This window comes from Bubalus bubalis, chromosome 15 (assembly GCF_019923935.1).
Source record: "Bubalus bubalis isolate 160015118507 breed Murrah chromosome 15, NDDB_SH_1, whole genome shotgun sequence".
Taxonomy (NCBI): Eukaryota; Metazoa; Chordata; class Mammalia; order Artiodactyla; family Bovidae; genus Bubalus; species Bubalus bubalis.
The window spans coordinates 72,347,855-72,363,412 of NC_059171.1; positions in this window are offsets into that span (position 1 = coordinate 72,347,855).

Sequence of the window (15,558 nt, forward strand, 5' to 3'; positions counted from 1 at the left end):
CAAAACACTCTCTGACATACATCACAGCAGGATCCTCTATGACCCACCTCCCAGAATATTGGAAATAAAAGCAAAAATAAACAAATGGGACCTAATTAACCTTAAAAGCTTCTGCACATCAAAGGAAACTATTAGCAAGGTGAAAAGACAGCCTTCAGAATGGGAGAAGATAATAGCAAATGAAGCAACTGACAAACAACTAATCTCGAGAATATACAAGCAACTCCTACAGCTCAACTCCAGAAAAATAAATGACCCAATCAAAAAATGGGCCAAAGAACTAAATAGACATTTCTCCAAAGAAGACATACAGATGGCTAACAAACACATGAAAAGATGCTCCACATCACTCATTATCAGAGAAATGCAAATCAAAACCACTATGAGGTACCATTTCACACCAGTCAGAATGGCTGCGACCCAAAAGTCTACAAGTAATAAATGCTGGAGAGGGTGTGGAGAAAAGGGAACCCTCTTACACTGTTGGTGGGAATGAAAACTAGTACAGCCACTATGGAGAACAGTGTGGAGAGTCCTTAAAAAACTGGAAATAGAACTGCCTTATGATCCAGCAATCCCACTGCTGGGCATACACACTGAGGAAACCAGAAGGGAAAGAGACACGTGTACCCCAATGTTCATCGCAGCACTGTTTATAATAGCCAGGACATGGAAGCAACCTAGATGTCCATCAGCAGATGAATGGATAAGAAAGCAGTGGTACATATACACAATGGAGTATTACTCAGCCATTAAAAAGAATACATTTGAATCAGTTCTAATGAGGTGGATGAAACTGGGGCCTATTATACAGAGTGAAGTAAGCCAGAAAGAAAAACAGCAATACAGTATACTAACGCATATATATGGAATTTAGAAAGATGGTAACAATAACCCTGTGTATGAGACAGCAAAGAGACACTGATGTATAGAACAGTCTTATGGACTCTGAGAGAGAGGGAGAGGGTGGGAAGATTTGGGAGAATGGCATTGAAACATGTAAAATATCATGTATGAAACGAGTTGCCAGTCCAGGTTCGATGCATGATACTGGATGCTTGGGGCTGGTGCACTGGGACGACCCAGAGGGATGGAATGGGGAGGGAGGAGGGATGAGGGTTCAGGATGGGGAACACATGTATATCTGTGGCAGATTCATTTTGATATTTGGCAAAACTAATACAATTATGTAAAGTTTAAAAATAAAATAAAATTAAAAAAAAAAAAAGAAAAAGGCTTGGTCTATTTCTGGATTTAGGATTTTAAGGCCACCATTTAGAGAGAATTATCTGAATGTTTAAGTGATTAGATTAATCACACGACCATACAAATAATCTTCCTTTTGATGAACTCAATGTCGATTGATGAGTAACATTAATTATATTTTCAGAATCCCTTTGCCACGTACTGCAGTGTAATCACTGGTGTGATATCATAGTTGAAGTCCCAGGGATCAGGGTGGGATATCTTGGGGCCTATTTTTAGATTCTTCTTACCACAACACATATTAAAGAGGATCTAGGCAGAATAATGATAGATTAAATCCAGATATAGTCTGATGGAAGAGTCTCTCCTGGGTAGCACGACTCAACTCAGAAAATGATAATGCACAAGATTTGTTGGAATGTTAGAGGCTTCTGGCAGACTTCAAAATTATTAATTTTATAGCCCTCATTTTGGGAAACCATATGAGATAACATTTAAAGGATAGTGTCGGATAAATAAACATCTTGGCCAGAAAGCAGAGGGAAAAAACCCAAAGGAAAGAAGCAAGGAATTTAATTCCAGCAAGCAGCATAGGTCCTCCATTTGCTTGAGAAGGAAGGGGGCCAAGCTACAAAAGAGATTAAATAGTTAGAAATTCAGTTGTACATTCCTGTAAGCCTTAACAGCACAACAGAGAGGAAGGAAAAACTGGAGGCATGGTTTGTGTGTGTGCGTGCTAAGTTGCTTCAGTTGTGTCTGACTCTTGGTGACCCTATGGACTGTGTAGCCCACCAGGCTCCTCTGTCCATGGGATTCTCCAGGCAAGAACACTGGAGTGGGTTGCCATGCCCTCCTCCAGGGGATCTTCCCGACCCAGGGATCAAACCTGTGTCCCCTGCACTGGCCTGAAAGGGTAGGACAAGATAGTCTCTAAGGTTTCTTCCAGCTCTGATGTGAGGGTGTTGATGGGGAACACTGAGAGGAGGAAGTTCATGTTTGCGCCCTGAGCTGTATCTCCATTCATTGTCTTTGAATGTCCTGGTCGTTATCCATGTATTATTGGCAGATTTGGGGAACTGATGGAGTAGGACATGGCAACCCGCTCCAGTGTTCTTGCCTGAAAAATTCCATAGACAGAGGAGCCTGGTGGGCTGCAGTCCATGGGGTGGCAAAGAGTCGGACACGACTGAACACTCACTCTTTGGGGAACTGGATTCCCAAGCATGGGTGCCATAAATGGAGTCAACAAATCATTGCTATTAGGGTCAGCGTGACTGTCTCTGGCAACATTAAAAATAGAACACAGCCTTTTTTGGTCTCCCTGCCTTTTCATGCCTAGATACATCTGATAATTAAGAGTCTGATAATGTGGATATTTTCTTCAGAGCAAAAATGAAAATATCGCCAAAAGCACCAAGTGAGTTTTGTTCGAATTTGGCTGGATTTAAGAAGTGTGTCTACAAGTTTAAATGCTCTCTTTCCCTTAAGGATAATTTTAGAGCTGATACCCTTGTCTCCCTCCTCCTGATGTTGTGTTTTTCTCTCTGGTTCTTTGTCTTAGCCGAAGTCCTTAGTGTCATTGCTAGTCTTTCACCTGAATCCCATTTCTGTTTCCAATCACCACGGCACCTGTGTTCCTTGACAAGCAGCTTTTTATCTTAGCACGAAGCAGAGTAAGAGAAGCAGGTGAAAGCTCAGGGCTAAAAAGAAAAATTCTTGAGCCTGCGTATGTAGTTTTAAACTATTTTGGAAAGTTAGAAGTTGGCACGGGGGAAAGCCAAAACTTTGAGGATTTCTTTTGCGTGTCATTTTCTGTGGAACACGCTCCTTCATACCCTCACCACCATAGTTCTTTGCGTATGCACTTCCCTTTATTTGGAACCTCCTCCTCTGTTTTCCGTTTCTTTCCCTCCCCTCTCTCCAACTAACAATCTCTCTCTTCTTTGCTGTCTAAAAACCCATCCTTCATTAAGTTTCAGCCAAAGCATCACTTTTTTCAGGTGACTTCTCTGGAGGCCTCTGTCTGGACTCCTTCCACAACTCTTTACTGACGCTACACTTGTGATCACACATTTCATGTTTGTTTATCACTCTAGACCATAAGGCCCTGGAGGCTGGAAATGTACCTGTCTTGTCCAAATTTATCTTTTTTTAAAATTGCAGTATAGTTGCTTTATAATGAATGTCGTGTTAGTTTCTGCTGTACAATGAACTGAATCAGCTATCAGATCATATCCCCTCCCTGGTGGGCCTCTTTCCCCACACCCCCTCCTCCCCAACCCACCCCTGTAGATCACCACAGAGCTCAGCTCCCTACTCTGAGAACCAACTTTATCTTAAAAAGCCAAATGCTTTTTTTAATCCCAAGTCCTATGTGTGTGTCCTCAGCCATGTTTGATTTTTTGCAACCCCATAGACTACAGCCCACCAGGCTCCTCATCCCTGGGATTTCCCAGACAAAAATACTGGAGTAGGTTGCCATTTCTTTCTCCAGGGGATCTTCCCAACCTAGGAATCCAACCTGCATTTCTTGAGTCTCCTAAATTGGCAGGTGAATTCTTTACCCTCTGAGCCATCTGGGAATCCCTTAATTTCTATACATCCCAACTTCTAACACTGTGAAAGTGTTAGACACTTCTACAAAGTAGAAGACAAAGTAGATGATGACTAGGTATTGACTTTATAATTTAGTGAACGCGCTAATGAAAGACTGTGTTGCAGATGTATTCCCTGCTCCTGGTGTTTCCTTCCTTATGAAGGGATTTTTTCACTTTACTGACACTCAAGCCATCTCCTGACCCTACTCTTCAGCCTCCTCATGGGAGGACAAGTGGTTGATTGAATAAAGGATAATGAAGGGCAGGTATACATAGCTCATCTTCCCTCTGGGAGCCCCCTGCCCACAATATGCATGAATTACTGCTCTGCTCCTCCCCTGCTCTGCATTTTGAAAGGGTGTGCCCACAAGCTGGGAGGGAGCCCTGTGGCTCATGTTCAGAATTAGACAGCCTTTTCTGTCATGTATCAGAACCACTTCCTCAGTTCAGCTTTTATCAATAACAAAGTTGCTTAAAATCTCTACCTGTCTTACTCCTTGCCTAATGTTTTAACATTAGGTTCAGAGTGTGAGTGGAGAGAAGGATTTTTTTTTTCTTTAAAGGGAGACGTCTTCTGAAAAAATATTTTTATTTATTATTTGGCTGTGCCAGGCCTTAGTTGTGGCATGCAGGATCTTTAGTTACAGCATGTGAACTCTGAGTTGCTGCATGTGAGATCTAGTTCCCTGACTAGGGCTCGAACCTCAGCCCCTTGCTTTGGGAGCCTGGAGGCTTAGTCACTGGGCGACCAGTGAAATCCTGAGAAGGTATTCTTTATAAGACACCCTCCAATCCCAAAGGAAGGCATGAAGTTTTCACTTCTTAAAAGGAGCGTGGATTAAAAAAAAAATTTAGAAGCTGTGCTGCAGTTCATGCGGGACCTCTGACAAATACTGTGCAAGCAGCTAACATGATTGGTTTCAGCAACCTGGCGAACATCTGCTGAGGACAAAGTACTTGACGCTACAGGGGATTCAAGACAAATAAGCGCTGTTCCAGGCCTGTGGAGAGCTCACGGTGCATCAGTGAAGACAGACACATGCATAAATAATTCTAATTCAAAAGAAGACTGTGATAAGTGCTATCACTGAGGAATAAACACCACCTTGCAGAGTTTGGGGGAGGGAGAAACTTTAAACTTTAAGTTTAAAGAGCATCTCCTACAAGCTGCTTATAAGAGAAAGAAAAATTTAACTGGGGCCTTGTAGAAAAGTATGGGAATATGTTTAACCCAGGGCCTAGACTGGGCAGCTGGGAAATCAGAGGGACAATGGACCCCGATCCCTCAAACAGAGCAAGGAAGGGTTTTGGAATGTGCTCAGGAAGGGGTCATATCCAGTTAAATTGCCAAGTGAGAAATGTTCCCTAAAGAGGCTCTATCTGTTCAAAGCTAAACATGGTTGGGCAATAGCTATCTGGGTTGAAGAGATGTCATGCTTTTTTATTATTAATTTTTATTGGAGTCTAGTTGCTTTACAATGTTGTTAGTTTCTACTGTGCAAAAAGTGAATCAGATGTATGTTTACATATATCCCCTCTTTTTGGATTCCCTTTCCATTTAGGTCACCATAGAGCACGGAGTACAGTTCCCTGTGCGATACAGTAGGTTCTCATTAGTTATCTATTTTATACATAGTATCAATAGTGTATATACGTCAATCCCATTTCCCCGGTTTCGCCCACTCCCCTTTCCCTCTTTGGAGTCCATACGTTCTCTACGCCTGTGTCTCTATTTCTGCTTTGCAAATGAGATCATCTATATCATTTTTCTAGATTCCAGTTATATACATTAATATGCTATATTTGTTTTTCTCTTTCTGATTTTTCATTTTTTAAAGTTCTCTGAATCTCTTCCTTTGTAACTGTGTCTCACTCTCCCATCTTTCCACCAAGAATAGAATATTTTATTGGCAGCCTCAGGCATCTACCCAAAACATAGATCTTTCTCTGCCTAATTGATCTAAGTAGGATATCGTTCTACTTCCAGGTAGATTGTGTGTGTGTGTGAGTGTGTGTGTGTGTGTGTGTGTGTGTGTCAGTGAGTGAGTGTATGTGTGTTCCATATTATTGAGACGGGGAAGGTATAATTTTCTGGTTCATCAGCAGCCATGACTCCACAGGTACCAAGGTATAGGAAAAAGACCAAGTTGGTACCTGTGAGTGGTCAGATCACCCCCAGCTCACAAGATTCAAGCCTCTAGCATGCAGGGTACTTAGGGCTAAGTAGACAATGTCTCAAACCACCTAGCTTATCATGGAGGACACTGGTTGTTTCCTTTTTACCTACCCAGCATCTAGTCTCTTTTCCTTCTACCAGTACCCTGATTTTTCTAGTACTGTATTTCTTTACCCTGGCCACAGTGATTTACTCAGGAATGAGGGATAGAACCTAAGCCAGTTCACTGAGAAACAATCCAGAAACTTGGTGCAGATATTATGAAAGAGGTGCTCTTCACTGGGGTTGCTAAGCTGATAGGATGGAATCTCAGCGCTTGCTCATACAAGGGGAAAACCTTCCCAGAGAAACACAATGGAAACATAACCAAGTTAGAGAGAGAAAGATGTCCAAGGACGTTATCTGTACATTGATCTCCAAGCAAACATGAAACCATGGATTTTTTGTTTCTTTGTTTGGTTTTGGCTATACTGGGTCTTTCTTGCTGTACGGGCTTTTCTCTAGTTGTGATCAGGGACTATTCTTCATTGTGGCCCTCAGGTTTCTTATTGCGGTGGCTTCTCTTGCTGCAGAGCACGGGCACGCGGGCTTCAGTAGTTGCGGCATGAGGCTCCGTAGTCATGGTTCCCAGACTCTAGAGCACAGACTCAATAGTTGTGGCCCTTGGGCTTAGTTGCTCTGCAGCATGTGGGATCTTCCCGGATCAGGAATCGAACCTTTATCTCCTGCATGGGCAGGTGGATTCTTTACCATTGAGCCACCAGGGAAGCCCTGTCCATAGATTTCTTTTAAGTGACATAAGTGAATTCTTTCTTTTTATGGCTCAAGTTGGCTTGAGTTAGGACTGTATCACTTGTAATTGAAAGAGTACTCGTTAATTCACCCAGATACCATAACAGATCTGAAGCATCTCTTTTATGTCCCTTCATGTCAACATGTGTGATTCTCTCTTCATGTTATGATTCTACTCTCATCTTTAAATTTGTTGCCAGGATGCCCTAACTTGGCTACTTTGTGAACTTGTGTTTTTAGAATAACTGCAACCCTGGTCATAGTATCTTGCTCTGGGTCGTGGGAAACTAGGGTGAGGACTGGAAGTATGCTTAGGGTGGTCTGTGAGCTACTGAGGGTAGAGTTAAGATAATGCTGAAAATCAGCATCTGGGCTCTTAAGTAGGATCGTATCAAACCAATAAAAGTGGGAAATTATCAGACCCAAGGCAATAAGTAGCCCAGACACTGGGGCATAGACAGAGATATAAAGACAATTGATCTAGGATGGTCAGTCTGAGGATGGAGCCTGAGGGCTGGGGTCTGTTTAGTGAACAGAAAATAGTGACTCAGTAACATTCTCGGGGGATTTCTCAGGAGATAAGAGATAGAGTGGAGTGAAAACTAACCGTCAATTTGGGTAGGGCTTTGAACACCAGACTGAAGGGTTTAGAATTTATAGTAAAATAAATGGAAATTCAAGACTACAATTTTGGAGGCAATGTGCATGAAACTGGACATAGACAAGTAAATCCATCAGGAGGATCCCACTCTGACTTTGAGCCTGGGTGATGGGAAGAACACTGGTATCGTGCCTGGGAGTAAGGAACTCCACGTGGGAAGTTGGTTTTGCAGACAAAGGAAGGAAATGTTGAGCTGGATTTTAGATGAGTGGAATTTCACGTGCCAATGGGTGAAAATAATGTGGAACACTCTGACTTGAGATCCAGAGAAAGAGCTGAGCTGGAGTCATTCCCTTGAAATGCTGGGGGTCATTGGAGGTCATTGCAAAGACAAAGTGAAGCTGTAAGTGTGACCGACTTTTCTTAGGGAAAAGCGCCAAGAAAATCGACCTGTCGGATTCCTTTACTTGTTTTATGGAGGAGATTGGTAATCCGTCTAACAGACAGCACATAAACTTAAAAATATATACACAGTGATTTAGGAGGAAACAGAGAAGCCTAGAGGAGGATCTAATCAGCTCATGGAACGATTCCCTTTGAGGGAGGAATTCAGAGCTGTGTTCCAGCTCCTTGTGACAGGGAAGAGGCTCTTCTCCAAAAGACCACACACAGACTTGGACTTTAGAAACAATTGTGGAAAAAAATATAAGAGGCAACTACCATGCAGCGAACATCAGTCACAGTTTTATCTTTTATTTGCAACTTCGTGGCAGAAAGCCTTCCTGCAGGAACTCATGGCTGACAGAATATATTAATGTTCGGTTCGCAAGGAATGTGTGGATCGCTTACTGATGTCAAGAAAAGAAATGGAACGGGGCAAAAGAAAGGAATGTCAGGGATTATTTATCATTAACCTTTCCCTCTTCTTTGTCCCTGTACTCCATCGGTTATTAATCTCTGACAATGTAGTCTCTCTAGCGTCTCGTCAACACATACTTATTAGGAAAGTACTACGGGCCAAAGTATACCAGGCCATCAGAAGAGAGAGGATAAGAAACTGTTTCTACCTTCTGGTTTCTCAGAGACAAGCAACAGATAAAACACAACGAGCTTGCTGGCGCCCATAAGCAACCAATGCCATGATAAACGTAGTGATGGAGAGTTACTTTCAGTCTTGGCTGACAGAGGGTTTCCCTGGTGGCTCAGAGGGTAAAGAATCTGCCTGCAATGCAGGAGACCAGGGCTCAGTCTGGGAAGACCCTCTGGAGAAAGGAATGGAAACCTACTCCAGTATTCTTGAGTGGAGAGTTGCGTGGGCAGTAACAGCCTGGAGGGCTACAGTCCACGGGGTCCCAAAGAGTTGGATGAAAGAGTCGGACACTACTGAGCGACTAACACTTTCACTTCTGATTTTGGTTGACAGAAGTCTTTTCTGACTTCCCCCAGGAAGTGATATTTCCTATGATTTGTCATATGACATAAAATATGAGTAGGGGTTTTCCGGTCAAAGACACATGGGAGAAGGGCATTCCAGGTAGAAAAGTAACATTACGTGGTCTTACTTTATTAACCCATTCAGCTTACCAAAACTTATGAAAATCCTAGATATGATGCCAGGAACTAACGATACAGAAATAAAATAAATGTACACAAAGCAGCCAGTTGTTTTATAATCCATTCTCTATGCTCCCAAGATACTGATCTTACACATTTCTCTTCATCTCTCTTAGATTCCAGTTTCTACTGACACTTGAAAAAATATGGGTTATTCTAGGTTTTGCAAGGGCAAAATGGAGCCCCTTTATAACCCAAGCAGACCATATCACAATAGAATCATTGTTCAGTGGGCTTTTTCCTTCATGTTTTGGAAACCTCAGTGTTTTCTGTCAAGGGAATTAATGATCTCTCTTTCCCAAACAGCTGGGGCAAGCTGGGATACTTGTGTTAACTTTGGATACCCAGAGCAATCAGAAGTTCTCCCGCTCAGCTGCCTCCAGAGATGTTCTGATTTGAGTCCTGTCACATATAATCCTGCCTTGGTCATGATGAAGCAGGGTTTGAAATGACAACATAAGCCCTCTGCCCCATGCGGCAGATGTAAAAATAGACCCGCGGCTGAAGGGAGTGCAATGAGGCTTCACCTTTGTGCTCCTTAGGTTGTCACTTTTCTTTGTCTGAATCCTTCCCCGCACCCTCTGAGCCTTCAGTGTACACAGAGTTAAGGTCTTGGAAGCAGCCTCGCTCTGTGCCACCTAGTGTCATGGGCCGTCATCGTCCTGGCTCGGTTCACTGTCTTCCAATAGGCAGACTGAGCGAGTTTGGGCGAGAAGACACCATGAGGGAGTACAGATCTCATCCTGGCTGTCTCTTGCTCCTATAGGGACTCTAACCAACAGCTGGGGTGACATTTAGAGCAGATTGGCTAGATGTTGTGACGCTGTGTAGACACAAGTTCCATGTGACTCTGTGACAATCCACAGGGGATGGAAGCAGGCCTAGCTCTTCACTGGGGTTGTCAACCTCACGGTGTTTTCCTGGTGTGGTGGGAAGGTACAGCTGTGTCTTCCTCTTTTTTTAATTTTTAGCTGCACTCCAAAGTATGTGGGACCTTATTTCCCCTATCAGAGATCGAACCTGCACCCCAGTCTCTGCATTGGAAGGCAGAGTCTTAACCACTGGACCACCAGAGAAGTCCCCAGGTGTGTCTTCTGACCTTGATCTTTCTCTTGTTGGTTCCCTTTTTCTCTCATTCTGGGAGGTTTCGTTTCTCTAAACCCAGCCTCTGATCTGTTTTCAGCTCTGTTGATTCTTTCTTTGTCATTTCTCTCCCAGACAACCCTGCTTTCTCATTCCCCCACTTCCTCTGTCAGACTCAATTTTATGTTGCTTGAAATCAAGGTCTTGTTGCCTTTGTGCCTCTAGAGGCTCGCATCCAATCCATATTTCCCATGGCCTCCAAGGTTTTTGGTCAACAGGGCTTATACTTTTCCTGTTAAAGTTGAGTTGGTGACCTATAGATGCCTGCATTCAGTATGGGGTTTAGAACTTTTCACATTCCTTCCTCCTATTGCCTCTGCCTCTCTGTATCAGCCTGGAGCTTCTGATTCCTCATGCTGTGGTTGCCTCTTCTCTACCAGGAGGGACCACCTTCTCCGTCCAAAGCCATTTATCCAGTTGCCTTTTCCCATCTTCACTGTGCCCTTGAAACCAGCCCTGAGGGACTGCCATACTGAGTGCCCTTCAGCACGAAGAAGACGCTTCCCCTTCATTTATCTTCCAGAGCCTGCCTGACTTCAAGTGTCACTTATCATTGGCTTAAGCCTTCTAACACGCCACCGATGCCACTGGCATGTCCCTGGATCCAGATTCAGTTTCCTAATGCCTAGAGGAGCAAATTAGCTTGAAACTGGGAAAGGCAATAGGACTCTCAGTGACAACTATTTCAAGAGGAAGAGAAAGTTAACTCCATTTTATTTGGAATCAGATCTCTATGCCAGGAGTAAATCACACCTACAACCCACTTTACACCTTCCAGGACTTGCGGTTCTGGTTTCCCCAAATGGCTATTCAGAGGGAATCTTGCTGTAGTAAAAAGCGAGTGAAATCCTTACGCGGAAGATAAATGGGGAGTGATGTTATAAAATTATACTATGGTTGGATAGCTTCACTGACTCAGTGGACATGAGTTTGAGCAAACTCTGAGAGATGGTGAAGGACAGGGAACCCTGGCATGCTGCAGCTCATGGAGTCACAAAAAGTTAGACACGACTTGGCAACTAAACAATAGCAATGACAAGGAATCTAAAATATCGCTGCCTAACTATTTATTGAGCAACAAATATTTGCAAGATGCCTAGTACATATGATTGAATTAAATCTTCATGATGAAGTATACCACAGAGTATATAGTTTTGTGTCCTTATGGTAGACATTGAAACTAAGGCACCAAACTCCATTAATATTATGAATAAAGAAAATAAGATAAAGCTGCTGCTGCTAAGTCACTTTAGTCGTGTCCAACTCTGTGCAACCCCATGGACAGCAGCCCACCAGGCTCCTCTGTCCATGGGATTCTCCAGGCAAGAATACTGGAGTGGGTTGCCATTTCCTTCTCCACAAGAGTAAAGCTAGATTTATGTAATTCCCATATTAGTGTTAATTCCAATGCCACCCCTCAGATCATCAGTAACAGTCCTATTCCTTCCTTCAGTCAACAAATATAACAAATATTTACTGAAGTTCCTTTAGTGTCACCAAGGTGTGCGTCAGGGATTGGCCATTTGATGGTGAATCAGACATGTTTTTAGGAATCATATACATTAAGGTTATCGCAGTGTAATAGTAGATGCAAAAGCATAGATAGGCAAATAGAATACAGAGTGACAATTATTATGACAAGGGAAACACAGAACATGTTCCCCAGAAGCAGTGCTTGTTAGAAAAAAAATGGTATCAAAGTTGACCTTGAAGGGTGAGTTAAAAGTGAGTGAAAAAAGACAGGTGGAAAACATCCCAAGAAAAATGACATGTGCAAAAGCACAAATCCAAGAAAGTACATGAAGCTCAAGGAAACTGACTGCAGTTGGAGTACGCAGTAGTAAGGAAGCAGTGGAGGGAGCAGGAGTCAGTGACGGAGGTGGAGGTCAGACTTTGTACACCACGTTGAGAAGTTTTGTTCCCCATCGTGATGTTAGCTGTACATTTGTGTGTCCAATGCACAGAAACTGAAACGTTGGAGTTTGGAGCCGAGAAGTCTTATTGCCGGACCATGCAAGGAGACAGGGGGCTCATGCCCTAAAAGTCTCAAACTACGTGAAGAGTTTCGGTAAGGCACTTTGGAAAGCCAAGTGAGGGAGGGAAGATCACATACGTGATCAGCTTCTGCATGATTCTCTGATTGGCTGATGGTGAAGTAGTTGGGTGGCGTCACAGGGGTTAGCCTTATCAGTCCTTAGGCTCCAAGAGGCCTGGGGCTGTGTTCTCATGGTCATCAACTATCAATAGTTAACATCTGCTATTTGGTGGGGAGTTTTCACATCTTCAAAACAACTCAGGATATGTGCCTCAAATACTATCATTTGAGTGATGATTTAGTCACTCAGTCATTTCTGATTCTTTGCAATCCCATGGACTGTAGCCTGCCAGGTTCCTCTGTCCATGGGATTTCCCAGGCAAGGATACTGGAGTGGGTTGCCATTCCCTTCATCCAGGGGATCTTCCTGACCCAGGGATCAAACCTGGGTCTCCTGCATTGCAGGCAGATTCTTTACCAACTGAGCCACAAGGGCAGAGCTAAATCAGAGGCTATGCAGGAAGGCCCCATAGGGGCCTACTCAGTTGCACTGAGGGCCATGGAGAGATTTTGAAAGCTTTGAAAACAGGTGATGTCGTGATTAGAAAGATCTGGGATTAAAAGGAGGCCAGGTTGAAAGTGGAGGCCAGCAAGACTAGTTAATTAGACAATTGCTGATATAATCTGGGGTTCTCCCGAAAGAAATGGAAAGGTTTAAAAGTTTTAGGAGGTGAATTTGATGATCATGACCGACCAAATGAAGAGTCCCCAAGCGTCACCTGAAAGTGTCAGGTAGGATGTGGCCTTTCTCCTCTAGTGAAGTTTCTAGATCTTAAGGGGAAAGGTGGGGAATTATCTTCCCTGAGACCCTCAGAACTGATTCCAGCCCGCCTCATTTTCCAGTCAACCGCAGTCCTTGCAGAAGTCCGAGCTTTTCTTCTCATTTAGTATTCCCCTTGTCAACTGGTATTTTTCATTTTCCTCCATTCCTTCCCAACTCCACCCCCTAAACCTTTCCATTGTGCCCTTTGAGGCATCCAATCCATGCTTAGCACATTCTTGTCATTTTTGTTTTTTTTAAGATCTTTTTTTTTCTTTTGATGTGGATCATTTTTAATGTCTCTATTGAATTTGGTTCAATATGCTTCTGTTTTATGTTTTGGTGTTTTGGGCATGAGGCATGTGGGATATCAGCTCCCCAACCAGGGATTGAACCTGCAGCCTCTGCCTTGGAAGGTGAAGTCTTAACTACTCGATCTCCAGGGAAGTCCCTATGCTCAGCACATTCTTTGTCTTTACCCTCCTCTTGACCCAGCCACAGAATAGCCACTTTCCACTTCCTCGCTTCTGCTGAAACCTAGTTGCTCATGTTTTTATCTCTCTACCTTCAGTATCACCAACTTTTCAATTTCCATCTGCCTCAGGCGTTTAGCTCTAAGTGCTTCTTCTCTCGAGGGACATTTTGATGTTTTTATCCTGGTGACTGACTTTTAAGGGTTCCGTGCCTGATTTTGTCATTATTGGATCTTATGCTTTCAAAATTGGGCTTACCCATTGGCTCAGTGGTAAAGAATCCATCTGCAGTGCAGGAGACACAGGAGATGCAGGTTTGATCCCTGGGTCAGGAAGGTCCCCTGGAGAAGGAATTGGTAACCTACTCCAATATTCTTGTTGGAAAATCCCATGGACAGAGGAGCCTGGCAGGCCAAAGTTCTTGGAGTCACAAAGAGTCAGACACAAAGACGCAACCGAGGACTATGGCACAATGGCACACGTGCTTTCAAAATTACCCTTTCCAGCGTTCCAACTGGAGAAGGCGATGGCACCCCACTCCAGTGCTCTTGCCTGGAAAATCCCACGGACGGAGGAGCCTGGAAGGCTGCAGTCCATGGGGTCACTGATTCTCGGACACAACTGAGCGACTTCACTTTCACTTTTCACTTTCATGCATTGGAGAAGGAAATGGCAACCCACTCCAGTGTTCTTGCCTGGAGAATGCCAGGGATGGGGGACCTGGTGGGCTGCCGTCTATGGGGTCACACGGAGTCGGACATGACTGAAGTGACTTAGCAGTAGCAGCAATGTTCCAATCCCCAAGCAACCAGCGCTTCATTCTCTAAAATCTCTCCATCAGAGACTACTCAGGTGGCCTGGTGACCCTGAGCTCCCAATGCAGGGGACCCAGGTTCGATCCCTGGTCAGGCAACTAGATAGATCCCACTTGCAGCAATTAAGAGTTTGTATGCTGCAACTAAGATGTCATGCAACAAAATCAATATGTAGATAAATAAGTAATCTCTCCATCAAACAGCCCCCCCCCACCAACACGTGCCAAACCTCATCTTTAACCTCCAACAATGATCCTTCTCTGTGAGTTGCCCTCCTTTTCTGCCTTAGACTTCTATGGTCTGTTATTTTAGTCTCCCCCGCCACCCCACCTTGGAATACCCTCACATTTCTTACCACCCCTGCCTCCCACTGCCTCATTCCTCATTATATCTGTCTCGAAAATATTACTGGATTATTCTAGCTATCCATCTTCTCTGTGTCTGTGCTCATGACAAGTTGGCTGGTGTAAATCATGTGGCCTACATTTTTGCGTGACTAGAAATTTATGACCAGTGACAAATGATGTACCACATGACACTTGCCAGCATTCTTACTGAGGTTCTTTAGTAAATGCATATTCCCTTTGTCAAGGACTAGCTTCTGCTTTACCTGCTTTCCTCAGCTCTCCCCTCCACACTTGCCTCCTTTCCAGAGGGTGTCACCTGATATTTCTTTGAGCAAATAGAGACTGTAAGGAGCAGACACACACTCCCACCTACCTCCACGTCTGCATATGTCTGAGTTATTTTTCTGTTGCTTCCCTGCTTAAGTGGAAGCCATGCTCTTCCTCTTGCCAAATGCCAGTTCCCTTCTATGTGCAGCCTCCGTCTGTTCTTGTTGAGTTGCTAAGTCCTGTCCAACACTTTGCCACCCCATGGACTGCAGCATGCCAGGCTTCCCTGTCCCTCACAATCTCCCGAAGCTTGCCCAAGTTATTGTCAACTGAATCGGTGATGCCATCCAACCATCTCATTCTCTGTTGCCTCCTTCTCCTGCCTTCAATCTTTCCCAGCATCAGGGTCTTTTCTAATAAGTCAGCTCTTTGCATCAGGTAGCCAAAGTATTGCAGCTTCAACTTCAGCACCAGTCCTTCCAGTGAATATTCAGGGTTGATTACCTTTAGAATTGACTGGTTTGATCTCCTTGCTGTACATAGAACTCTCAATATGCATGTGTGTGTGTGTGTGTGTGTGTGTGTATATATATGTATATATATATATATACCTTCTTTTTCACATTCTTTTCCATTATGGTTTGTCACAGAATACTGAATATAGTTCCCTGT